Source organism: Herpailurus yagouaroundi, unplaced genomic scaffold, assembly GCF_014898765.1.
Source record: "Herpailurus yagouaroundi ecotype Mexico unplaced genomic scaffold, PumYag 159, whole genome shotgun sequence".
Lineage (NCBI taxonomy): Eukaryota > Metazoa > Chordata > Mammalia > Carnivora > Felidae > Herpailurus > Herpailurus yagouaroundi.
Genome location: NW_024412400.1, coordinates 1,530,903 through 1,557,694, shown reverse-complemented (window position 1 = coordinate 1,557,694; position 26,792 = coordinate 1,530,903). Strand labels below are relative to the sequence as shown.

The window sequence follows — 26,792 nt, the reverse complement described above, 5'->3', positions numbered from 1 at the left end:
CCCATTTTCAGAATGATGGTAATGGTATCGTCTCAGAGCCACAGACGAGAAGTCTTGGTGTTGATCTTCGGCAAAGTTCAAGAGTGAAACGTTGCACAGAGGGTGTGTGAAAACCTAGACAAGAGCGAATGTTAAAGACCAGGGTGTTTTCCCTAAACGTCAAGGAGGCCTTATGAAAGAAGATCAAAGACGTTGCAAAGGTGGAGGCTCCCCACTCCCCAGGGTGCGTGGCTGTATGAGCGGACGCTCTGCTTCCCTGGGCGGCTGTAGCGTGAACTGGTCTTCCTGTGGCCTGGGTTCCCTGGGTGTCCCTATGGATGTGTCTGGGCTCCTCTTCCTGCCACCTTTGGCCCCACACTATAAACGCCCCTGTGTTCTGCTCACCAGAGTGTTCCCAGGAGACAGAAGTCTGCAGCCCGAGGGAGACTCTGTTGTCCTCTCCACCGCCATCCCAGCGCTGGGAGCTGGGAAGGGGGAATGGCAGCAGCTTTTGGAAGACTTGAAGGAGAAGCAGCAGGAGATCTTGAATTTCCAGGAGGAGCAGCTATATCCCTCTGGGAGATAGACTCCAGGTAAGAGGGAGCCCCATTGATAAGGGGGACAGCCCCATTTTCAGATTTCGCAGAAGGGATATTGGCAAGACAGTTGCTGACCCCTTTTTGAAACCTGTTGGCCCTCTGCTATTTCCCAGAAGGAAGGACTTCTCTGGGAATGCTCTTTTTCCTCCAAAGATAGAGCAAAAAAACCTCTTATGGAAGGCTTCAGCCTAACACGTACTGGAGAAAGGATGTACTCATGCTTCCAGTCAGCTTAAGGATATTAGCCTCCCCATAAAGTAGGGGGCATCTGCACCAGCCACGCTGCTCGTCCCCAGCACAAATCCTACAACTTCTTGTCACATGGGGGAGAGCTCTGTAGGGGCAGTAACACTACGGGGCTGCGGTGTCTGTTTCTAGCTAATGTAGCTAATGGCACGACTTCAAGCCAAGTTACGTCACCTCCCTGAGCCTCTGTTTCCACGTCGCTGGAATAAAAGTGCTGGTCTCTGTGATCCCTAGGTTGACATCTAGGGCTAACAGCCCCTAATGCAAAGACCGGCTGACAGCGGGTTGCCCTGGGGTGGCCGAGGGGCCCTGGCACTCGGCGGGCCCTTGCTGGCCTCCTGGCCGCTGCACATAAGCTGGCCCTCCTGCGGCAACAGCGTGAAGAGAAACGGTAGCTCTTCCAGTCTCTCCGGTCAGAGCTACGGCTCGACGGGGCTCTTTCTAGACCTTCCAGAAGGGGCTGAAAGGTATGTGTTCTCCTCATGCCCCCACCCCTGAGCTTCCTGCCCTTAAGGTTGCGGTGAGGTCTTCGCCTTGGGAGTTGTGGAGGTCTGGAAAGCTACCGAGTTCTGTCTCAGAGAAGAGCCCAGCTAGACCTGGGGTTCCCAGGACGAAGAGAGGGAAGCTCTCCTACACCAAGTTCAGAGGTTGGTGACGTGAGCAAGATCCAGCCCAGGCGTCCTCAAAAACAGACCACAAGAGTTTAGCTCCACCCACCTAGATGGCCAGAGAAAAGTCCAAGTCCAGACTATACGGTGGTTTTTTTTAATGCAAGGAACAGTCCTGATAATCGTGTGCAAAGCTCTCAGACGTTGTGAATAATACATACTGACCTCCCATGCAGCCGGTAGAGTGGATGATGTGCTCCTACCCTGACCCATTCCCAGTGAGAAAATTAAACGATCCAACAAAACACATTTGCAGAAGTACCACAAATAGGACTCGGGTTTCAAGCCTGAAATTAAATTTTAAACTCTTTTATTGAGGACTTTTGCTACCTGCTGAAATCATCTAGCCTTTGAGAATCTTCTACAGATGAGACAGGGTATTCTAAGCAAGAAAGTTAATAAATCCAAGCAGGCTGGAACAGAGAGCTGATGCCAATATGATGAAATTGAGCAAAGATTACAAAAATTCCTGAGCTTGATTAAAAATATCAGCAGTAGAGGGGCACCTGGGTGGCGCAGTCGGTTAAGCCTCCGACTTCAGCCAGGTCACGATCTCGCGGTCCGTGAGTTTGAACCCCGCGTCAGGCTCTGGCCTGATGGCTCAGAGCCTGGAGCCTTTTTCCAATTCTGTGTCTCCCTCTCTCTCTGCCCCTCCCCCGTTCATGCTCTGTCTCTCTCTGTCCCAAAAATAAATAAACGTTGAAAAAAAAATTAAAAAAAAAATATCAGCAGTAGAAGTACTGGATGGGAGGCCTGGCTGTGTAGCCATTTATGGGCTTGGGGATGGGGGAGTTAGGTAGAAACACATCTACACAAGCAGCATGCAGGCCAAGGTTGCTGGAGAAGCCAACTCACCCTGATACAGAAGTAGTTTAAACACGGTCTCCATATGGTGAGATCATGTTGGACATACCGTTCGATTGTGGGGCACTATCTTATAAAAGGGACATTGACAAAGTATACACTGTAATAAAGACATGGCCTATGTTGCTGAGGGGCCTGACATCTCAAAATGGTTGGAGGAACTAAAAAAAAAATTAGGCTTGGAAAAGATCACGAGGAGATGAGAATTTTATTTGACGAACTGTCAGGTAAAGGAGAGTGATGTGTTTTGTGTCCCTTCAGAGGGCTGAGCAAGGGTCAAAGAGTGAAGGACAATGGGATGTGAACATACATACTTAATGCTTTCCTTAACACTAGAGCTTTCTAGTGTGCAATGGCTGGTTTGTGAAGGAGCAAGCTTCTCCTCCAAGCCTTCTTGAAATAGAAAGGGATGATTTGTCAGGGATCCTATAGAAGCAGCTCTTGCTTTGGGCGAGATGTTGATTCTGTGAGCCTTTCAATTCTCAGTTTTCTTGGTTACGTGTTTTAAAATTCCTTAAGCAGTATAGTTGAAGAATTTTCAGTATTCAGCCAAATTTGAATTTTCATAAAACCTGATTGAATTTCCTAATTTGCCGATGAGAAGGTGAACCAGAACTTGAAGAAATGTAGAGGGTGCAGCAAGCTGAGGGAATAGCTTACATACAAAGTCATGGGGGCACCGGGTCAGGGGGGAATGCTGGGGACAACCAGCTTGGAGGGGAGCTTTGTGTCAGGGGTGTGAGAAGTCAGCTCAGTTGAAAGGAGAAGCCCTACAACGTGGGATGAAAGTTTGTATTCCACAAAGTGGACAATGGAAAATGAGTATTTTTTTTTTTTTGCCCGAGCAAAATAGGTGTTTGATGGGAACAGAACTCTCAAATAGTGAGAATGGTGGGTCATCTGGAGGCCAGAGACAGGGGACTCAAAACCCTCATGGGAATTATATTCTTGGTTTTGAAAGCTTGTTTAATCCTACCTTGCCTAGCTCCCCTGGTTATACCGTCTGAGATCTCCAGCCTCACTGAGACAATGGTTGAAAGAAAACCGGCCACGCGTGTGATGACGTTATGGAAATATAAACCTCTAAACCAAGATGATGCCCTTTGACCCAAAATCGGGGGGTCCGAACATCAAAGGGGCAATGTGGTAGAGTCCCCTCCCTAAGGAATGTGGTGAGAAAAGACCTCAAGATAAAGGAAGGCAACCGGCTGTGTGCCTATGTGACATTCCTCGTGACCCTGTGACATGAGACCGCTCAATCAGACTGTATGTCTGTACGTAAGTCTATACGTTACCCATATATGGGAGACAAAGAAGTAGGAAATGCATAAAAGGATACACCACACGGCTCATTTTTGGGGCACAAACTCTCTGAGCCTGTGCCCGCAGGAATAAAGTTGTTTCCTGGAAAGAAAAGCCTCAGTGCCACAACTCTGCGAGAATCCTGCTACATTCTCTGATGCAATGTGGGCCAGGAGCGAATGGTCAAGAAAGAATTCTTGAAACATTTTTGGTGTAAAAAAAAAGGTGGTTTTATTATAGCACAGCGACAGGACTCTTGGGCAGGAAGAGCTGCCCCGGGATTGTCAGGAGTGATCAGTTACACACTTTTAAGTTGGGGCGACAGTGTAGAGACAAAGGAAGTTTCCAAAAGGATTTTCATATGTTAAGGAGACTTCCAGGATCCTGGAGGCCTGGCTATTATCAAGCTAAGGTTGTTTTTTCCCTCTAACAAGGCATTAACATCAAGACAGTTAAGAGTTCCTGGAGGAATGTCATGATCTGCCTGTTTCAAGTATTTGTCGATGGGCTGCAAGTTACACGGAAATTTAATTCTGTCCACATTTCCTTTTGCCTTTGTTCTCCGCATCATTTCCCCCTGAACAGTTTTGACCCTTAAGTCTGTAAGGTTGCTGAGAGTGGAAGGTCTTACCTTCTGTAACTTCTTCCTGCTGAATGGGGAACAGAGATAGGACCTATGGGTCAACATTGGTCAGTTGGGGAAGATGTATCCACTGAATCCAAGGTAGAAACATAAACGAGTTTCCTTGAGTAGAAAGGGTCATCTGAAGGCTGGAAGTTATGGCATGAGGGAGTCTTGGCAACAGGCAGGAAGACGCTGGAAAAGACAACAAAATGAGGTTAATATTATTATGAGAATAAAGCCCAATAAAAAAGACTTTTGATAGTTGACCACAATTTTCCTCCAGTTCTTCATTGTTGTTTGGAGAGAGGTTTGAGGCCTTCCACGGGTTTACAGGAATAAGAAGGTGTGTTAGCTGGTACTGTGGATTCCCACGAGGAAGGCAAGAGGTTTAATTTCTTGATCGGAGTCCACGAGGAATGTCCTTCTAATTTTATGGCTGTGGGAGTACATCATGTGACCTGGTACAGGCCCTTCCCTTTTGTAGTTAAATTCCTTGCTGTGTTAGCCTTCCAATCCTTTAAATAAACCATGTCCACTGGGTTCATACTTGGTGGGTTGCTAGTAACTGTCAGATCAGTAGTAGGGAGGATATGGCCTGTGTATTTAGAGATTTAGAAATATTCACTCCACCTTACGGGCAGACTTATTTGCGGGGAGCACTTTGGCCTCAATAATCTGAATTAGACTGACTGTTGTACACCTGGCTCTTCTTATCTCCTTTTCCATGAAACTACTGCCATCAGTAAGCCAACCGTCAGCTGCATTATCAAGAGGAGAATCTTTTATGTCTGAGCTGCTGGAATAAACAAGATCAATAGTCCCTGTTCTGTAGGACATCCTGAGGTTCCTGCACCTGCCGGGAAGTGACAGTCTTTACTCGCCTGGTAAGGCTGCCGGGGACCCTGTAAGCAAGGTTACAGGTCAGCATTTCCAAGGGACTCTATTGGCTGCATGCTTTGTAAAGTCAATCTCAGCTCTCAAAAGCTGTCTGCTCATACCTGAGTCTATGCAGGTCTCTCAAGTATGACGTTCCAGGGGCATCTGGGCTGCTCAGTCAGTTAAGCGTCAGACTCTTGGTTTCAGCTCAGGTCATGATCTCATGGTTCATGGTTCGAGCCCCGCACCAGGCTCCATGCTGACAGTGCAGAACCTGCTTGGGCTTCTCTCTCTCTCCCTCTCTCTCTACCTCTCCCCCGCTTGTGCTCACTCACTCTCTAAATAAACAAACAAACAAACAAACAAAAAACAAACTTAAAAAAATGACATTACAGTCAAAAGCCTTGATAAAATAGCCAATGTTTTCGATGGTGTCCTATTACAAGGAGAACAGATTTTTATTAAACTTATGCAAATGCTGTAATTGTCATGGAAGAAAGAATATTCACTGAGGGGTTTTGGATTCTGGAGGGTTCAGGTAGAGAGAAAATTTAAATGCTTCAATTTGTTCACAAGGGAATAGTTTGTCATATTTCTGTAAGTCCTAGATTATCTTAAGAGAAAGTTTCCTTAATCTGGAAGAGCAAACATGAAAGAACCAGAAATGTTTCAAACGGGAGTCACAAAAATTATAATCCTCTTCCTCAATTCATTTAGTCCCATGTTAATAATTCTTGTTCAGTTTGAATGCAGCCTTTTAGTCCTGGAAATTCTTACCCAGTTCAGTCTTAGAATTTTAAAGATGACAAAAACCTGCATTTGTCAAAAGCCCTTTTTATGAATCCCCTTGAAGATGAAACATGTTTTGCAAGAGGATAAGTATCATAACTTTAGTACCAATAAACTAAAAAATGGACACAGAGATCTGGGGAGAGTTCATTATAATACAGCTGACAAAGAAATCTGGTTATTTCTGTGACACATAACACTTGAATAATCAGAATATCAAGTAATGGCCTTATACCAAAACGTATTAAAACTTTAGGAATGCATATGATCTCTAGACTAGTTATAGTATTTACCCAAACAACATAACCCAAGGCTTATTATTTAACAGTGTTAAGTTTAACATTCCAAATAAAGCCTAGTTAAAAAGACTTTATGTACAGTTTAAATCCTGGGAAATGTGTTAACAACCTCAGAAAGTTATAAATCACATGCCTAAATAGGATTACAGATTATTAGAAAACTTAAACCTTAATTATTTATTTAACCAAGGTGGCAAGAGATTCCAAAGGCAAATATGTAGGGTTATATAGTTGTTAGCAAAACTTAGCTCCTTTAACATTGAATTTTGTTCTGTTTTTAAATTAGTGTTTTTATTTTCCTTTAGTAAGTCAGTAGCAGATGACTGGATCGTTTAGTATTTCTATTTTAATATAAACCTTATGGTTTTCCACCGTGGCTGTATGGATTTCCATTTCCATCAACTGGTTCTCTACACCTTTGTCAACACTCGTTATTTCTTGTGTCTTTGATATTAGCCATTATGTGTGAGATAATATGTCATTGTGGTTTTAGTTGGCATTTCCTTGATGATTAGTGATGTTGAGCATTTTTTTCGTGGCTGCTGGTTAGAGTAGTATTGGCTGCAACGTTTCTTTTAGGTCTTTGATTATATCATGCCACTCTCTTCTGGCCTACAAAGTTTCTGCTCAAAAATCAGTTGATAGCCTTATGTAGCGGTCTTTGTATGTAAGTACTTTTTCCTCCCTTTGCTGCTTTTAAAATTCCCTCTATAGCTTTAATTTCTGCTAGTTAAATTATGTGTTTGGGTGTGGATCTTCTTGGGTTCATCTTGTTTGAGGCTCTCTGTATTCCTGGAACTGGACGTCTGTTTCCTTACTCAGATTGGGGAAGTTTTCAGCTATCTCTTCAAATAACTTTTCTATTATCTTTTCTCTGTGTTCTCCATGTGGCATGCACATGTTATTATGCTTAATGCTCTGAGTTCCCTTAACCTAGTCTCATCTTTTTATTCTTATTTATTTATTCTTATTTTTTAAAATTTAATTTAATTTTCTCAATTTACATCCAAGTTAGTTAGCACATAGCGCAACAATGATCTCAGTGAAAGGAACAATCCAAATGACAGCCCTGCCTTAGTTTAAAGCTAGGTTCTCTTTTCTGCTTATTATGGATCTTTGATAAGAAATACAATTGCTGGGAAGTCTGTTTTGCTTGCTGTTTGCTATGAGCATTGTGAGGCCTTTCCTGAATGTAACCCGCTATATAATAGAGTCAGTTGTAAAACTTCTTAAATGTAGTCTGGTATGTAATAGAATAAGTGATTGTACATGAACTAACCGGCATTTCTCGCTTCTGTAAACCTGCTTGCTCAACACATTCCTCCCCTTCCCCCTTCCCCCTTTTTCCTCCCGCCACAAGTAACGGACAAAGCCTTCCCACCAAAGGACAGACAAAGGACGCCCAATCAGAGAACAACAAATGTCCTTACTTTAAATTTTTTTTTTCAACGTTTATTTATTTTTGGGACAGAGAGAGACAGAGCATGAACGGGGGAGGGGCAGAGAGAGAGGGAGACACAGAATCGGAAACAGGCTCCAGGCTCTGAGCCATCAGCCCAGAGCCCGACGCGGGGCTCGAACTCACGGACCGTGAGATGGTGACCTGGTTGAAGTCGGACGCTTAACCGACTGCGCCACTCAGGCTCCCCAAATGTCCTTACTTTAAAATCAACTAATCAGGCCCCTCATAATTTGAAACCTCCCCTGTGCTATTTGTCTCTGTCTATAAAAACGCTGTACCAACCCTGATCAAGGCTTCTTGCGTCACTGGCGACGAGTGCGCAGAGGACCAGGTTCGAACCTGCAATAAACGACCCTTGCCGCTTGGCTTTGACTTACGACTCTGGTGGACTTTTGTGGGAGGTTTCGGAACTTTGGGCATTACACTCAGGAGTAGAGTCCTTAGTGCCCCTTACTCATTTAGCCCATCTCCCCTCCCAGCACCCTTCCAATAACCCTCTGTTTGTTTTCCATATTTAAGAGTCTCTTCTATTTTGTCCCCCTCCCTGTTTTATATTATTTTTGTTTCCCTTCCCTTGTGTTCATCTGTTCTGTGTCTTAAAGTCCTCATATGAATGAAGTCATATGATATTTGTCTTTCTCTGACTGATGAATTTCACTTAGCATAATACCCTCCATTTCCATCCACGTAGTTGCAAATGGCAAGATTTCATTCTTTTTGATTGCTGAGTGATACTCCATTGTGTGTGTGTGTGTGTGTGTGTGTGTGTGTGTGTGTGTGTGTGTATGTATACATTCTAAGCAGGAGCTTCTTTATCCATTTATCTATTGATGGACATTTGGGCTCTTTCCATACTTTGGCTCTTGTTGATAGTGCTGCTATAAACATAATCAAAGACCTGATCAAGACAAAACATAAGTTTTGGTTTTCTGGGCAGACAAAAGAAAAAAAGCCTTTGTTTACATTTTCTTACTAGCAGCAGACCAACAATCCAAGAAAACTTTGTCTTTAACAGAGAAAAACGGAATTCCAATCTTATAACAGTACACTTTTAAAACCCATTCATTTTAACCTTAGTCCTGACTTCACATAAAATTCCTTTCCAAAGATTTCCCTTCACAGACCCCTGTAACCTTTTCTTTTTCTTTTAATGTTTTATTTATTTATTTTTTTCTTTAATTTTTTTTTCAACGTTTATTTATTTTTGGGACAGAGAGAGACAGAGCATGAACGGGGGAGGGGCAGAGAGAGAGGGAGACACAGAATCGGAAACAGGCTCCGGGCTCTGAGCCATCAGCCCAGAGCCCGACGCGGGGCTCGAACTCACGGACCGCGAGATCGTGACCTGGCTGAAGTCGGACGCTTAACCGACTGTGCCACCCAGGCGCCCCAATGTTTTATTTATTTTTGAGAGAGAGAGAGAAACAGAGTGTGAGTGGGAGAGGGGCAGAGAGAGAAGGAGACACAGAATCCGAAGCAGGCTCCAGACTCTGAGCTGTCGGCACAGATCCCAATGTGGGGCTTGGACCCACAAACCGGGAGATCACGACCTGTGCCGAAGTTGGACACCTAACCGACTGAGCCACCCAGGTGCCCCACTCTGTAACTTGTTCGTTCAGATTTTGTCATAAGCCTTTTTCTTTTTTTCATCATTCTTAATTTCATTTAGCAGAATTTTAACTCCTAGGAGCCTTGAAGGAAAACTAAGTAGCAACCAATTGTAAACTGGCTGTTACACCAGAATTCTTTAGATCTGAAATTTATGAAGACGTTTCACCATTTTAAAGACTTGCTTCTCCATAGTACAATCTTTGATTTCTAATCTCGGTCCTCCCACCTCAGTATGCTCTGTATCAGTGTTGCTGGCCTTCCCAGATCCCTATCCTGGCGTCCCATGACCTGATTTGTGGGGCGCTAAGCTGAGTGGACAATGTTCTGTGTCCGAGGCAATCCTGGTTGTGGGAAAGCAGGGGGTGGTGGCCTGGTTTATTCCCAGCGGCTGTCCTCCACCTCTCCTGCCCGCCGCGTCTGCCCTTCATGTAGAAATGTCTCGCCCGCTCTCCCTCTCCTCTCAATGCCCCCCGTCCATCTCACTGCCCCGTTTCAATATGAATGTTAATGCTGACCCAACCCCCAGTCCCCCCACACGTTCCTTTCTACTTCCTTTCTTTCTTTCCTTGTGCTGTACCATTCAAGTCGCCACCTCCATGGCCATATCCTCAACTGCATTCTAAGTAGGAGCTGTTTCTGCTCAGGGTTGTCTAAAGAAGGGCCACCTCGATCTTTCCTCTCAGAACCACAGACAAGCCTGTGAAGCATCGTCGTCCTCGTGAGCCTCTGTTGAGCGTGGACCTACACACGCGCTGTCCTGAGCCCACTTTGGTAGCTTGTTATCTGTTACAGTCACTGTGGCACGCGGTCATCCGGGGGCAGAATAAAATCACTCAATCCAATGGCTAGATATCGTGGATTCGCGTGCAGATGGGCGGCCTGCGCGGAAGGGGTAGGAAACCAAGCAGCCGCGGGATGGTTTTTGTGCGGACTGAGCAGGGGCGGCAGGCAGGCAGGGAGGCCTGTCAGCCTCACAGTTGAGAAGAGGCCTCAGCTGCTGTGCTGTCTGAGCCACCAGAGACACACAGGCGGGGAAACAACCCCACCCCGGGAGTTCCCCCAACAGGAGGGCAAGACGCGCGTTGGAGCAAATGAGTACAAGGAGCTCCGGGCGGTGCTAGAAGCCATCCTCTGAGATGTGCAAGCAACATTGTCTCGGGCCAGGAAAGTCACAGGTTCATGGCTGTGTAGGTTCTCCGGGTGGAGGAGAACATTGCACGTGATGGCAGCCGTATCTCAGTCCCCGGAGACAGAGGCGGTTCGTTCGGGCCAGGTGAAGCAGAAGGTGGGATTAGGGTAGGGCAGGAGTGCCAGTTCCAGAAGCAGGGTCCTTTGACTCTGAAGCATGGGGCAGGCCTAGAAGCTCAAGGAGTGTGGGGGAAGCCGGGGTCCAGGGGAGTCTTGCCAGTGGGAGGTCGCTGCTGAGGTGGGGAGGTTAGAAAAGGCTTTCACAGCGTCCAGCAGGCCCACGCCTGTGCCTCACTCATGAAGGAAGCCTGAGCCCGGTGCTCAAAAAACACCCATCTCTAAGCCCGGTGATGTCCACGGCCACTCCCCTCCTCCTGGGGGCCGGGCAGCCGAGGGGGCCGTGAACCTGGGAGGAAGACGAGGGCCCCGCACCCCGAGAGGAGGAGTTGACCTCCCTCTGGGCCGGTTCCCACTGCAGCCTCCATGAGCCCACAGCCCCGCGCTGCCCGGCCATGTGGTGAGAGACAGTGTCCTTTCCTGCTTCCGTCCCCTCCGTCCCAAGAGTCCTACGGATCAGGAGCCGGATGGTGAGTTGGGGCAGATGAGACCTCAGATGCATGTCTCCGGTCGGAGGTTTGTCATCCACGGTGGCCGCTTTCACTGCAACTCCGACGACGTACCCTCCCCTCCTACCCCTGGCCCCCAGGGAGAAGAAATGGAAGAGGGAAAGGACAGAAATAAAGAAGGCAGAGAAGGAAGACGCATAAACCCGTTTCTTTCACTCTCTGAAGGCTGGCTGAGCTGAAGTTCAGGGTCATGTGAAAGTGCAAATGCCTACTTTCCCACCCCAGCCCCACGTCTGCATCGTCAAGCATGACCACAGGACGTCGCGAGAGACGACAGCCACTTGTAGCCACCCGCTGCATGCCGACACATCGGTACCTCAGCGTCCCCGGGTCAGGCCTGGGGAGAGCCAGCCCCCCAGGTGCCCTCAGCCCCCAGGCCTGCTCTCTGTTTGGCGGAGCCCTGGATGTGAAGGTTTTCCAGTCCCTCCCGGGGATTCTAGGGTCAGATTAATCTTGTCGACCCTTGGGGAGGGACTCAACTATGCTAATTCCAAGAGAGGGTATATTTTGCCATCTTGACGTTGACATCAATATTTACAAAACCGTTGACCATCCCAGGCCAGCTCTGTGTGTGCAGTGTAATATTCCTAGCTAGCAAGTCTTATTCAGGATTCCCCGGGCAAATGAACTAATGTCAACACTGTTGGCTCCTGTTCACTGCTGGGGGTTCCAGTACTGCCCGGGGTCAGGCTCTCTTCAGCAACAGGCATGGAGACCCGTGCACATCTGCATGGGGGCTTCCAGGTTCCCAATGGTCCCATCTAATGGCCTCATCCTAATCTGGCCTCATCTGGAGGCTGTTAGAGACTTTCACGGGCGGGGGATTCCAGTCCAGGAGTAGTTAGGAAGATTGTAGAATCCTACTTTGGATTTTAAGAGACACAGAGCACTTCTGACCATTGACAGAGAGCTTGTCCCTCTTCCCCAAGGACAGTCCAAGAAAAGGAACTTCTGGAACTGAGAACCAAACTGTCCAGACAGGAGAGACTCTTGCAGAGCACGGCTGAGAGTCTGAAGACTGCCGACCAGGAATGGAAGAGGAAATTGTGCTGTGGATGGATGGTGACCAGAGAGGCCAGGGGAGGGGGGAGACTGATGTGATGTCCCCAAACCTCCTGGCCACGAGTAATTGTGGATGCAGAGGGAGGAGTGCATGGGGACAGCAGGAGACCTTGAGCTGAGTGATGAGAAAAACACCCTTTAGAACAAACACCCGGGGCTGGTCTGGGCCCAGCTGGTCATTTCTGCCTCGTGGGGCTGTTCCACTGTTTCAGTGACCACGACACGTGATATTTTGAAGAAGGCAAAGACGAATGTGTAGGTAAGGAGACCACGGCACGAGTCAGAGCCACAGAGCCCACCCCAAACCCATTCCCGTCTGTCTTCAGAGTCTACAGGTGATCCCCGACCTGCTCTGACCTTCCGGCTGAAGATTTCCAGGCCTCTTGCAGGACACGGGTCCTCAGTAAGCATCCTCGTAGCTTCCTTCCCTGTCACCCCTCCCACCCCTGCCATCTTGGTTCCCTATCACATTGTCACCCTCCTCTCTCCTCACCCACTTATCCCTCCTTTTGGATGGTTTGGGGTCTGGAGAAATGCAATTCAGTTGGTTCTCAATGTCAGAGGACATCTGGGAGTCTGCGTCCGAATTGGCTTCCAGTAAAGGGATCCTAGGGCCAGTTGTGTGTTCCCGTTTTTCCCATACCACTTGACGAAAAAGTAAAAGCCAGAGGCAACCCACTAAGTCAATTGCACTGCACACTGTGGGGCTGAGAACAGCAATCAGATTTTGATACGTCTTTTTCTTTAAGCAACATTGCAAAAGAAACCCACTGGATCTTACTGGCATAAAAGCAAATGTGATGATAAATGAAACCTGAAACTTCCAGGAAGAGCTGTTCTGTACGTTTATGTAAACACTAACACATTCCCTCGCAAGCACTTTGAAGAGACTCGAGGTGTAGGACATGGCTTGAAAATCAGAAACTAACCCTTTTAACTTGAACTTAAAGCTTTGCCATAAGCAATTGAGCATATTCCCCAGAACGTTCCTTGGTTGTAACCTGAGAGAATGTTGAGCCTGCTGCGTGAAAACGGGTCAAGCCATGATTTTACCCTGCCTTTTTTTGGGGGTCTAATTCCTCTTTGTGTTTTTTCTGGTGGTTCTTTTCTTTCCTGAGACTTTTTAGAAGAGCTCTTACAGGGGAGTCTGGGTGGCTCAGTCGGTTGAGTGTCCGACTTCAGCTCAGGTCATGATCACAGCTCGTGAGTTCAAGCCCCGCATCGGGCTCTGTGCTGACCACTCGGAGCCTGGAGCCTGCTTCTGCTTCTGTGTCTCCCTCTCTCTCTGCCCCTAACTCACTCGCATTCTGTCTCCGTCTCTCTCAAAAATAAATAAACATTAAAAAAAAGGAAAGAAAGAAAGAAAGAAAGAAGAGCTTTTACAAGATGGCCTCCGTAAAGCCTCGCTCCGGCCCCAGCAAAGGTAACCTCACAGCTCCCCTTCCCCGCTAGCGTCCCCCAGTCTGGAGGTTTCCTCTTCGCTTCCAAGAGGCCATTGGAAAGCACTTGAGGCCTGGATTCCAATCCCAGGCTTGTCCCTGACTGACTGTGTGGCTTCGGCTGGTCCCTCATCTCCAAGAGGTGGCACCAGACTCAAGTGAGCTCCCTGCTGACTCGCCCCCTCCCTCGCCCCCGAAGTAAATGGGACATGAACTTGACAGGAGGACTTCCTGCAAGATGTCCTCTCCTTCCCACAACAGGCTGTTTCTATGTGTCCACGTATCACGGGAAGCACTTCTTTTCCCCGGAGGTCACCGAAGACGTTTTCACTCTCAAGTGAATTCTAGCGTAACCCGGCCCCTCAAGAGGGACTGGCAGGTTCTGGCCACCTCTCCCTCTTGAGGGCCTACCTCTCCCTCTTGAGGGCCTACCTCTCCCTCTTGAGGGCCTACCTCTCCCTCTTGAGGTGTGGGGCCATCATCACCGAGGTGCGGGAAGCTTTGCCTCTAACGTGGTGGCTTCAGTGGTTCTTCCACACTGCAGTGTCCCCCCCCCTCAACTCATCCACCGACCACGCTTTCACAGCACTCCTGTGGCTGCCACCGTTCTGTTCTCACTTCAGCCTCAGGGAGCCACCGGTAGGGTCTGGTAATGGACTCTCAGCTTGTGTCATCTTTGTCACCAAGTGAAACCTCTAAGGGCTCTGCTCTGTACCCCGGTCTTGTGACCCTCCCCTTCTAGGAGTCACCTGAGGTCCTTCAAACAGCAGGCAGGATGGACCTCCCCCACTGCGGAGGAGCTCTGGTCCCACTCCTCCACACCTGCTGGGGGGCCCAGAAGGATCCAGAGACATGGCCGGGTAGGGCAGGGCTGAAAGCAGAGAGCCTTTCCTGCAGTTAAGGAACACCACCGGCCAAGGTCTGCCTGGCTCCACACCGAGAGAACACGCATGGTTTGTAGAGGATCTCGTGACACTGCTTTTGAATGCCACGGTGGCCTGGGAACTAGCAACAGCCATGTGTCCCCTCAGCGCCCATCCTCAGAGGGTCAACCCGACAGATGGGGCAGATGGTCCCGACGCAGGAGCTCCTCGGCAGTTCTAAAGCACACGATGGACAGCGGGGCTCAGCAAGCACTACTCTCAGGGCCATACCCACCGAGGCTCGCTCAGCCGGGTCACGGTCAGGCTGGATGTCAGTCTACACTGCAGCACCTGAGTGCTTTGAATCCGCATGGTGAAAGTCGAGGCTCCCCACCTGCCAACTCATGCTTAGCCTAGCACCTCCTATTTCTATTTCTGTATGATCTCCAGACTGTGGTGACCTCACTGTGACTATCCTGTCCCCTTTCATCATCCTAAGTCCTCTCTGGGGCACTGTGACCAATGGCCAGAGCAAGTCCATTGAAAGTCTTGTGTAAAAGCAAACCAGTGATGATTTTTACATGCTATGTGAGAGGCCCCCAGTTGTGAGAAAGCCTGGGCTCATCTCACGGCGCTTTAGTACGTGCATACGTGGGTCTAAATGTATGATACATATTCATACGCGTTGCTCTAGCGGTATGTTGAGGGCCAACGTAACTGGTGGACAGGGTCCATTAGAGGGAACGAAACGCAGCCTTTGGTAGCTATTAAAGCAAAATATATGTAAAGAAATAAACATTTTTGGGGCATCTGGGCGGCTCAGTCAGTTGAGCGTTCAGCTTCGGCTCAGGTCAGGATCTCGCGGCTGGTGAGTTCAAGCCCCGCGTCGGGCTCCGTGCTGACAGCTCAGAGCCTGGAGCCTGTTTCAGATTCTGTGTCTCCCTCCCTCTCTGCCCTTTGCCTTCTCACACTCTGTCAATCTGTCTCTCAAAAATAAACATTAAAAATGAAAAAGAAAAGAAATCAACATTAAAAAAAAGAAATCAACACTTTTTCTTCACCTGCTTTGTTTCCAAGTCCGGCACCAGTCTCCAGGCTGAGTGTGGAAGAGTAGGGAAGACACCTTGTTGTTGAAAAGCTCACAGTCTAAGGCTTGAAGTCTGGGTCTGAAAGAACAAGCTTTTCCTTCTTTGTTGCTTTGTGAGAATCCTCAATCTGCAAAAGTGAGAGCATGCTTCTTAGATTTGGGGGGACTCAGTAGTGGAGACAGAAGCTACATCCTGGTCTCAGTCCCAAGAGATTGAGTTGTTGTGGTACCCAGAATCTGCATTTCTTACATAAATACCCCAGAAAGTTGCGATGCAGGTGAGCTGCAGAGCATAGTTTAGGGGCGTCTGGGTGGCCCAGTCGGTTAAATGTCCAACTCTTGGTTTCAGCTCAGGTCATGGTTTGTGGGATGGAGCCCTGTGTCGGGCTCTGTGCTGACAGTGTGGAGCCTGCTTGGGGTTTTCCCTTTCTCTCTCTCTCTCTCTCTCTCTGCTCCTCCCCTGCTCATGCACACACACACTCTCTCAAAATATACATTAAAAAAAATAAAAAATTTAGTACTATACATTGAACCAAAACTATAAATGAATTTAACCAAGGCTCTTTAATCGAACAGTGTAGGGGCGCCTGGGTGGCTCAGTCGGTTAAGCGGCCGACTTCGGCTCAGGTCACGATCTCGCGGTCCGTGAGTTCGAGCCCCGCGTCGGGCTCTGTGCTGACAGCTCGGAGCCTGGAGCCTGTTTCGGATTCTGTGTCCCCCTCTCTCTCTGACCCTCCCCCGTTCATTCTCTGTCTCTCTCTGTCTCAAAAATAAATAAACGTTAAAAAAAATAGAGAAAAAATAATTGAACAGTGTATAAGTCATTCCATAAACGTTGACATAAAGGTCTTAAAAGATTCCTTGGGGAGAGTCCTTAGTTGATGTCCTTTTGTCTTCCAGAAACAGAATAAAGCTCTCACATCACAGTTATTTCCTAGAAACAGTGAAAAATGTAAAGCAAACAAGAACTACCACCACCCTCACCAGACTCGTGCCCGACGTGCAGACACACCCCACTTTCACCTCCTTTGCTTTCACACGGGGTGAAACATTTTCCTGAGGTTCCTTGACTGTCGATTCAGAGATATTTCCTGGCAGAATCAGCCGAACGCATGAGATATCGGCAAACCCACCGAGCATCGCTCTAGACAGAGTAGCAAAATCTGGGGCCCTCTAGGCCTGTGGTTCTTCCCGGGTCTCAGCAGTTTCTCCTTCACCCCTGTGTTTCCAGGGGGGGGGGGGGTGGCGCTGATAATGTGATCAGTAACCAATGGACAGGTCAGAGATGCTTGCAAGAATTTTATACGCATAACGTCTAGGAAAGCGACAACATCTGACATCATATCAATCCCAGATCTGCTCAGGATCCAGTCAACCAATCCACTCTATGAGATGTTGAAAAGCAGCTCTTTGCCTTAAGAAAACTACTTGCAAAAAAAAAAAGTATCTGAGAGGAAGATTGTCTAATCTTTAGCTTTTGGTAAATTATATTCTTTTCCCTTATGTGACAGAAACAGAGCCCACCCCCCTTTTTTAATATTTGTTATTTTGAGAAAGAGAGAGAGTGAGAGAGCCCTCGAGAGTGGGAGAGGGGCAGAGAGAGAGACAGAATCCGAGCAGGCTCCAGCTGTCAGCACAGAGCTCAACATGGGCTTGAACTCAAGAACTGTGAGATGACCCAAGTTGAAATCAAGAGTTGATGCTTAACCAACAGGGCCACCCAGGTGCCCTTGACTCTTCCAGTTTTAAGGGCGTGTCGCCCCGCCTCAGGGTCCTTACCATAAGCACATTGGCAAAGTCACTTTTGCTCTGTGATGGAACATATTCACAGCTTCCAGGGGCTGGTACGGGGACCTCCTAGGAAGGGGTGGTGTTTTTCTGCTTCTACCACCACACTATTTGCTGAGGTGCCAGCTACTAATATTGGAACTAAAAAATATCTTTTCTGATTTCAACAGTGAAGTTAAGACACTACCTCAAGGCACAACCTGGAACAGCAAAGCAGAACAAAGGTAAATCAGGGGCAGCTGGGTGGCTCAGTCAGTTAAGTGCGTCCGTCTCTTTTTCTTTTTTAATTTTTTTAACGTTTATTTATTTTTGAGAGGCAGATAGATCATGAGCAGGGGAGGGGCAGAGAGAGAGGGAGACACAGAATCCGAAGCAGGCTCCAGGCTCTGAGCCGTCAGCACAGAGCCCGATGCGGGGCTCGAACCCAGGAACCGTGAGATCGTGACCTGAGCCGAAGTCGGACGCTCAACCGAGCCACCCAGGCGCCCTGTAGTGTGTCCAACTCTTGATTTCAGCTCAGGTCATGATCTCATGGTTCACGAGACCGTGCTGACAGCAAGGAGCCTGCTTGGGATTCTCTCTCTCCCTCTCTGTCTCTGCCCCTCCTCTGCTCGTGCTCTCCTCTCTCAAAATAAGTCAATAAACTTTTTTTTTTAAAGGCAAATTAGAACCGTACAAGTGCTCCTTGGATGACCATCAAATTGCCCAAGTACCAGGCTCTGCAGAGTAATTGTTTTGCTTTGTTTTCCAGATGTGGCTTTTTTCCCTCCAAGGGCCGACTTGGCAGAAATCTCATCCTAGGGGAAGTGCACAGTGGTGGCGGAAGGGAAGGCGGTGACAGAGGTGGGGTGCCTGGGACCCCGCTAACCTCCTGCTGGAAAGTCTCAGCTGGGTCTCAACGGGGCAGAGGCGCAGACGCGATGGTTTCCTTTGGACCTGCCCTTGCCTGAACTCGGGATGTTTGTGCGCCTCCCCCAGAGGCCACGCGGGGGCGCCCCGGTACTGCCCTGGGAAGTCGCCTCGCAAAGAAGCAAAGTGTGGGAGGATCTTGAGGGGCAGGTGTCAGCCCCGAGCGTCCAGGGGTTCCCGACTCTTGGCCACACCTCTGCCGGGTTGGCAGCAGGCGGGCGCGGCCCAGGCCTCGTTCCTCAGAGCTATCTTGCTCAGTCTCCTCTAAACCTGGTTCTGGCCAGAAAGAGATGTGCCCATGCTTCTCCGGAGGATGGGGGAGGACTGGCCTGCCGTGTGTGTGTGTGTGTGTGTGCGTGTGTGTGTGTGTGTGTGTGTGTGTGTGTGTGTGGATGTGTGTGTGTTGGGGATGAAGGGGGCCTAGCGTGTGTGTGTGTGTGTGTGTATGTGTATATGGCTGGCCTGGGTGTGTGTGTGGAGGGGGGCTGGCCTGGCAGGTGTGTGTGTGTGTGTGTGTGTGTGTGTGTGTGTGTGTGTGGTTGGGGTGGCTGGCCTGGGTAATCGGGGGTGGGCGGGCTGGCCCAGTCCTGATCAGGCTGGAGAGGATGAGGAGGCTGGGGGGCAGGAGGAAGAGGACCACCGCTGAACAATAGGTGGGGGCGGGGCAGGAGGCAGGGTGTGGGCTGGAGGAGCGGGGTGACCCTAGATGCCAGGGGTGTGAGTCAGGCAGCACAAGGGTGTAGTTCTCCATAGAATCCCGGGGCTGTGCAAGTACCAGAGTTGCTGCTCGAACTTTATTAGGACGAGTGCTGTGGGGGCTGGGAGGCTGGGGAAGGGCCGTGGGGAGGCCAGCGACCCAGTGCGTGCAGGGGAAGGGTGTGAAGCTGTCCTGGGCAGAAGTCAGAGCTCCCACACGTACACCAGGGCATGTTTCTCAGTTTGGGGCTCACCTGATGGACAGCGCAGCGGGGGCGCAGCGGCCAAGGGCCCCGGGCCCCTGGGGCCCCACACAGGCCAGGCTGGGCCACTGACAGCCTGCAGCATCCAAAGGCAGAGATTCGGGTGGAGGTGAAACAAGAAGGGAATTTACTTCAGCGAGGCTGATGCCAGGAAGACGTGGACTGGGGTTTCAAAGACTGTCTCCAAGGTGCCGAAAATGCTTCCAGGCTTCTATAAGGACAACGTGGGACCGAGGCGGGTGGGCACGTGCAGGTGCGCAGGGGAGGTCAGGCTGTCCTCGTCGTGGGTGGGATATTGCTAGCGCAGGACGGTCCTTATTGCTTGAGGGGGGTACTTGCGGCTTCCGGCAGGGGATGCTGGGCCAGCAGTCTTCTGCCTGAGCTAAGAGAGAAGGTGGAAAGAATGTAACCAATTGGAAAGTACAGCCTGAGGTCAAAGTGGAGGGAGTTGAAGTCGACTTTTGACGGGAGACGCGCGGGTCCTTGCCCCCCGGCGGGCGTGTGGGATGCGGCTGTACAAGCTGCTGCAGGGTGGGGGTGTGGGGGGATCCGCTTCCCCAGCAAGGGGTGGTAAGAAGCCAATTCCATCTTTAGGCTAGTGTAGACGAGGTGTTACCGAATACTTACGCAAGGCAAGCAGCTTTTCGCAAAAAATAAAATCTAAGTGCCGGGATTCTGACTTCTGGGCTATTTCCATTCTGCAGTTTGGGCTGGGTTGGGAAAGAGCTGGCTTTGGCCATTGAACTGAGACACCCCGGGGGTGGGGGTGGGGGGGGGGGACACGTGCTACATCTCACAGCACGAGGAGAGCAGACAGCGAGACCCCCAACTCATACACGGGATCTAGCCCAGTTTTTGCTGTGTAGCAGGTAAGGTACGCGAACTTTGTAGTCTGATCTGATACCGAGAACAAAGGCAAAAGAAATGTAGCAAAAATGAAATCTCCTTGCAACTTGCAGGCCATTGACAAGTACTGGAGGCAGGCAGAGTGAGCCTGCCTTAATGTTAATTCTTTGCTTAGTGGCAACGAGCAACCCTAGCTTGACAGGGGCCTGACCTCCAGGGTCCTGTAAGTCTTCTTTAATGGATGAAAATCCCTTCGGAAACTTCCTTTATCTCAACACCCTCCTCCCTCCACAAGATACACGTTAGCGATCACCTTTCAACATATAGCACACTGATACACATCGAAAGGGTCTCATGACTGATATTCTACTACACAGTACTGAATAACCTTATCTTAACAGCAATTAGCCCCTCAAGGTCCTGGAAGCCTTGCTTCTAAATTCCTTGGAGACTTAGCTCTCCCTCCCCTCCCCCCACAACTAAAAAGTATGTAATCAGTCACCCCTCATAATCCCCGTTACAGCGTTTCCCACCCAGAGTCCTGTCCCTACGCTTTAATAAAAGCACCTTTTTTGCACCGAACATCTCAAGAATTCTTTCTGTTTTTAAATAAAGTTTTAAATATTTTTACTTTTACAGAGAGAGAGAGAGAGAGAGAGCATGAGTGGGGGAGAGAAGCAGAGGGAGAGAGAGAGAATCTTAAACAGGTTCCATGCTCAGCGCAGAGCCTGAGGCGGGGCTCGATCCCATGACCTGATCCAAAGTCAAGAGTCAGTCGTTGAACTGAGTGAGCCACCCAGGCGCTCCTCAAGAATTCTTCCTTGACCATTTGCTCCTGGACCCCAAACATCCCATCACGATCCTGTGAGTGGAGGCCTCTCTTGGTCTGTTTTGGAGCAGCACAGCGAGGTGCCTAGGAGAGGACTCGGGCCTCCTTGCCTCTCCCTCAGTGCTCGGATGACAGCCCGGGGATTTGGCAAAGCTTCTGTCCTTCCCTCCATCCCCAGGGAGAAGTTAGTCTGGGCCCAGTGTTAGCCAGGGACACCCCACAAAAGCTCAGAAAAAGCGGAGTCTTCCCCTCAGGCCACTTGGCAGTCCTGTCCGTCCTTCCCTTGGGGGGCCCTTGAAAGAAACATCAAGGCTGACATGCTCTCACGGGGGCATGTCGAGCGGCGAAGGGCGGGCTTTCACCGCAGACCCCACAGGAACTTCCATCCACCCAGCTCCTGGGCAAGGGAGAGGGCGCCTCTGCTCTCCTTTTGCTCCAGAGGCAAGCAAAAACTGCCCTTAGGGGGCTCCTGGGTGGCTCAGTCGGTTGAGTGGGCTGACTGTCCCACTTCAGCTCAGGTCACCATCTCACCACTCATGAATTCAAGCCCCACATGGGCCCTCTGCTGTCGGCGCGGAGCCTGCTTCTGGTCCTCGGTCTCCCTGTCTCTCTGCCCCTCCCTTGCTTGTGCTCTCTCTCTCTCTCTCTCTCTCAAAAATGAATAAGCATTAAACAAAAACCTGTCACCAGAACTGGTGCGGTGCTTCTCAAATACAAGCGTTAAGTGTTTTCTTTACTGCAGGGTTTTGTAACGGAACCAATGTGAGTTCCCTCCTTGGTGAGTCAGAAGCCGCACCAGGTTGAGTTGTCACAAAGAAAAGTTCAGTTGTAGCAAATAAGGAGATAATGGGGAGTGGCTTCCAAAACCAGGACTCCCAGAGCAGGGGTGAGTGGGCTCCTTTCATTTAGGGTTAAGATGCATATTTAGATAGGGAAGCCCTGTCATCATATGTAGGGTAGGTAGAAGTTGTCCATGTGCCTTAAGGAAACATGTCTACACAGACATTGTTTGTTATGTCAATGAGGCCGAGGCTCCTTCTGGGGTGGAGATTTTAGTATTATAATGGGTTAAGGTAGTCATCGGTCATTCTAGAGGTCACTCCAGGGCCCATCTGCACAAGGAGGAGTCAGGGGTTAAGTTCAAACTGGTCTGGGTGGTCTGGGCCGGCTGGAGGTCATGTCAGGGCTGGCTGGAGGTCACATGGGGCAGTCGCTATTGCTTGAGGGTGGTTTCACTTTCTTTAAAAAAAATTTTTTTGGGCGCCTGGGTGGCGCAGTCGGTTAAGCGTCCGACTTCAGCCAGGTCACGATCTCGCGGTCCGTGAGTTCGAGCCCCGCGTCGGGCTCTGGGCTGATGGCTCAGAGCCTGGAGCCTGTTTCCGATTCTGTGTCTCCCTCTCTCTCTGCCCCTCCCCCGTTCATGCTCTGTCTCTCTCTGTCCCAAAAATAAATAAAAACGTTGAAAAAAAAATTTTTTTTTAATGTTTACTTTTTGAGAGAGAGAGAGAGAGAGAGAGCATAAGCAGGGGAGGGGCAAGAGAGAGAGGGAGACACAGAATCCGAAGCAGGCTCCGGGCTGTCAGCACAGAGCCTGATGTGGGGCTCGAACCCACAAACCATGAGATTGTGACCTGAGCCGAAGTCTGGCGCTTAACTGACTGAGCCACCCAGACGCCCCGGTTTCACTCTCTATTTGCCCGAGTAAAGCGATAAACCAGAAAGAAGAGGTTGAGGAAGAATGTGGGACAAAGGTCAGTGGGTACATGCTGGAGGGCTGTAAGGTCAGGTGTTGGGAGCCAGCTGGCGAGTCGAGTTGCATTCTGGTTTTCGCTATTTTCTGTACTCTGTAAAAGCCTCTAATCAGAATCTAAATTTTCTTTAATTTTTATTTTATTTTTTAAGAAACAGAGAGGGTCAGAGCGTGAACGGCAGAGGGGCAGGGAAAGAGGGAGACACAGAATCCGAAGCAGGCTCTATCCAGGCTCCGAGCTGTCAGCACAGAGCCCGACGCGGGGCTCAAACCCATGAGCCGTGAGATCATGGCCTGAGCCGAAGTCTGACGCTCAACCGACTGCCCCACCCAAGCGCCCCGTCTATTCAGAACCTAGATGAACACTTTCCAACTTAGATTTTAACACCGTTACAGGGTAACAGCACCTGGGTTTGCCCTCCTGCCTGAAGACACAAAACAACAAAACCAGACTAAATACGTGAAACACAGATCTTCAAGATATCAGACATCAGAGGACAGCGATCCCTGAGGGGCGGGAAACAGTTGAGTCCGTCAATTGCTCTAATTTACTGCCTTGAACGATTTCCGAGCATCGCAGGGTGGAGGAAACTGAAGACGAGCCCAGAAGGCCTGTCGAGTTGAGGACACTGAGCTGGGAGTTCAGGGAGGCCAAGGTCGCCAAGGTCCTGAGAGGAGAGAGAGCTGAGGAAAGCCAGTCAGAAAGATCCGTCTGGGGGCCTGCCCAGTGTGCAGAACCGTCCCGATCAGCACCTCCAAGTGAGGCAAGTACTCAGTCGGGGGGAAATCATTACAGGGAACAGAGCCAGGCACCACACGGAGCCGGGAATGGCCCTCGTTCCCAGCAGAGAAACGAAAGGGAGAAAACTCATAACCCCGGGGGGTGTGGGTGGAGCACTTAGGAAGGTCTTGCGTCAGTAGCGGGAACGAATCAGCCCTCGACAGAGCACTGATCTGGACCACTTAAATCATAAAAGCAAGACCAGAAATGATCAAACCGTTTCCAAAGAATTTAAGCGCATCCCAGAGCAAAGCTCAAAATTCATAGGAAATTTATATAAAAAGAACAACATTTACATAAGAATAACCAGCAACCAACATAATCAACTTCCGCACGTCTGGTATCCCATCAAAGATTTTGAGGTGCGCGAAGAGCCTGGGAAATGACTCTTAGCGAGATCAGTCAATCACTGAAAAATGACCCAGAGGTGACGATGATGCTAGAGCCACCGGAGGAGGACATTCCGACATTTGCTATCACCGTCTGTAGTCCATAGATTTAAAACGTTAAATAGATAAATGGAAAACATAAAAAAGATCCCATCTAACTCTAAGAGATGAAAACGGTGATGTTTGGAAGGAAATGCCCTGCAAAAAGACGGACAGCAGCTTGAAAATGCAGAAGAAAGACATTTGAGGGGCGCCTGGGTGGCTCAGTCGGTTGAGCCTCCGACTTCGGCTCAGGTCATGATCTTACGGCTCGTGAGTTCGGGCCCCGCGTCGGGCTCTGTGCCTCCCTCACTCTCTGCCCCAACCCACTCGCGTTCTGTCTCTGTCTCTCTCAAAAATAAACAAACATTAAAAAAGGAACAATAACCTTTGATAGGACTTGTATTGAGTCAGCAGATACCTCTGAGAGATATTGCCCCCTTCCCTGCATGAAATCCCCCAATCCATGAGCACAGGACGCCTTTCGGCTTCTGTGGTCCTTCTTTAACTGCTCACAGCCATGTTGGGTAGTTTTCCGTGGGGAAGGAGAGAGGGAGGGAGGGGGGGGAGGGAGAGACAGGGGGAGGGATAGAGTGGGGGAGGGAAGGGAGAGAGGAGCCAGGACGAGGACCCAAAGGACTGCAGTCTCCAGGGTGGTGTGAGCCCACCCCCCTCAGATCACTCTGATGTGGCAGCTGCAAATCGGGGGAGAGTCAGTCCCCATTTGGACCTGCTGTCTCAAAAGTCCCAGATTTCTCCCAAACCAGGGCACCCAGGTGACTCTCGCTGGAGGAGTCACCAGAGGGCAGCCCTGTGTTACCCTGATTAGGCCGTGTGGGATCCTCTAGCTGTGCCTTCAGGGAGACCGTGCTAGGGTTTGAGATTAGGCGTCCCCTGCGTCCTCGAGAGACATCTTCTGTTACTTGGCATCTGCAAACCCTAGCCGTCTTCCAGATAGTTGGTGACCCTGGATCGTGAAGTCCCCGTATGCTCAGTACGCAGTCTTTCAGCAGGCCTTGGGCAGCAGGAACCTTCCAGGTCTAGGGAACCTGGGCATGGCGCCAAAGGACTGCAGAGGTTCCAGGGTGGTTGGAGCCCACCCCCCCATACCTACTCTGAGACAGCAGCTGAAATTGGTGACAGTCCCCAGTTGAATCTGCTGCCTAATCTGCATGCAGGCATCTTCTGTATCAAGGTTCACAAATGTCTCTTCTTGGAAGAGACATGCCTCTTCCAGCTCTGCCTTCAGGGTAATATGCCCATTTGCGTTGGGTGGGGCTTGGAATCCAACAGACGCCTTGTCCTCCGAAATGCCCACTCCTGTGACCTTGTCTTTCCCGTTTCATGACTTTATCGAGGTGCCTGGCTACCTGACCTGAGAAGCCGGCCTGTGTGCACATGCACATTATCAGCTCTTATTGGCAGCCTGGCCCTGGAGGGCAATTGCAGGGAGAGGGCGGGTCACAGTGGCAAACTATTTGGAGCACCTGGCACGGCCTATTTCCAAGACTTAACGTGGCCAAAGAGGACACCGTCTTAAAAGGCAGCCTTAGAACGCTTTGTGGAGTGTGGGCTCCCTGTACCCGACGCCCATTCAAGTGGTTGGGGTCCAGTTGGACCCGCGCAGATTTGTAGCGCACCCTGCAGCCCCGGGCCAACGGACAGCGTGCTGACCGCACACGCGTGGCCACTGTAAGTCTAGGTAACCGGGGACACAAGAAAGGGAAAGTGGCCAAAGAGGAACAGTCGCAGGGGCAGGTTTTTAGGGAGAGCTGGCATCGGCTTAATTCCGAGCCTTAACCTATACAAATGCACCTATTTCCCTGGAAGGCAGACCCGGGAGGGCCGCATGACGTGCTTAGGGTCCTCTCCCAGAAGAGATATGTGGGAGGCTTGACTGCCGGAGTCCAGGGTTCCACAGAGGCAGCCGGTCCGGATGGAGACAGAAAGTCCCCAGTTAAAAATGGAGCCTCAGAGGGACGCCTGGGCGGTTCAGTCAGTTGGGCGTCCGACTCTTGCTTTTGGCTCAGGTCACGATCCTAGGGTTGCGGGATCAAGCCCCGCATCAGGCTCCACACTGGAGCCTGCTTGGGATTCTGTCTCTCTCTCCCCCTGCCCCTCTCACCCACTCGCACATGCTGACTCTCTAACGTAAAAATAAAAAATAAAAGATAACATAAAATGGAACCTCAGAAAGATTTCGGAGTGTGGGCTCTCTATAATACCCTGAGGCGCTTTTAGAGTTTCACCTGAGCTCCATAGGCCTGGAGTGCCCCCTCCCCACCCTGCTCCCAGCAGCCCAAGGCCAGCTCCCAGAGTATGGGCCGCACACGACAGGGGGCACTCTCACCTCTACCTGTGGAAAAGAACAAATTAAAAGGTGAGTCCAAAAGCCGTACCCCCATAGGACAGAGCAGCATTTTTTACCGTCTTTGCAGGCACCAGAAACACAGAATTGACTTGGTACGAGCAGCTGAGGAAGTAGGTGAAGCTAACACCCGTGCAGACAGCCAAAGCAGGCCTACACCAGTGTAAACAGCCCTGGTCAAAATAGCCCAAAGAGACTTACACTACCACTCTTCAAAACAAACGATAAACATAGAAACCCAGCTAGAAACCCCAAAAATTATATAAGTGGTAGAGAAATGGAAGCAACCAACGTTTTAGAGTAAATAGACTCAGAGAAAATCAACCCACATATAGACCCACTAATCCCTTTCCTGTAAATACTAACCCCTTTATAAAGCCTAATCCAAAAACCCCCACGAAACCCCCGAAACCTAATCCCATTAACAGAAAAGCCACCGACAGACAAAGGAGGCATTCACCCATGTTACGCTGGCCGTATCGATAGAAACCCCATTTATAAATAAAACCCCGTATACCACCAGATTGTTAGATACAGGCTTCCAATTAA

At 49.7% G+C, this 26,792-nt stretch overlaps 3 long non-coding RNA genes across 4 annotated transcripts; 2 read left to right on the top strand and 1 right to left on the bottom strand.

Annotated features, from left to right (window-relative positions):
• The first annotated feature begins 389 nt into the window (after positions 1–389).
• Positions 390–4,547, top strand: LOC121033303 (uncharacterized). Its single transcript, XR_005791814.1, has 2 exons — positions 390–572; positions 3,342–4,547. It is a non-coding gene; the product is annotated as an uncharacterized LOC121033303 (long non-coding RNA).
• Positions 4,548–9,847: 5,300 nt separating this feature from the next.
• Positions 9,848–13,022, top strand: LOC121033416 (uncharacterized). Its single transcript, XR_005791883.1, has 2 exons — positions 9,848–11,095; positions 11,300–13,022. It is a non-coding gene; the product is annotated as an uncharacterized LOC121033416 (long non-coding RNA).
• Positions 13,023–15,459: 2,437 nt separating this feature from the next.
• LOC121033301 (uncharacterized) lies at positions 15,460–25,124 on the bottom strand. 2 transcript variants are annotated; one of them, XR_005791813.1, is made up of 3 exons: positions 24,990–25,124; positions 19,233–19,623; positions 15,460–15,713 (listed from the first exon to the last, which is right to left on the bottom strand). It is a non-coding gene; the product is annotated as an uncharacterized LOC121033301 (long non-coding RNA). The 2 variants fall into 2 exon arrangements; XR_005791812.1 differs by lacking the exon at positions 15,460–15,713 and having other exon boundaries at positions 19,049–19,623; positions 24,990–25,118.
• Between the last annotated feature and the right edge of the window lie 1,668 nt (positions 25,125–26,792).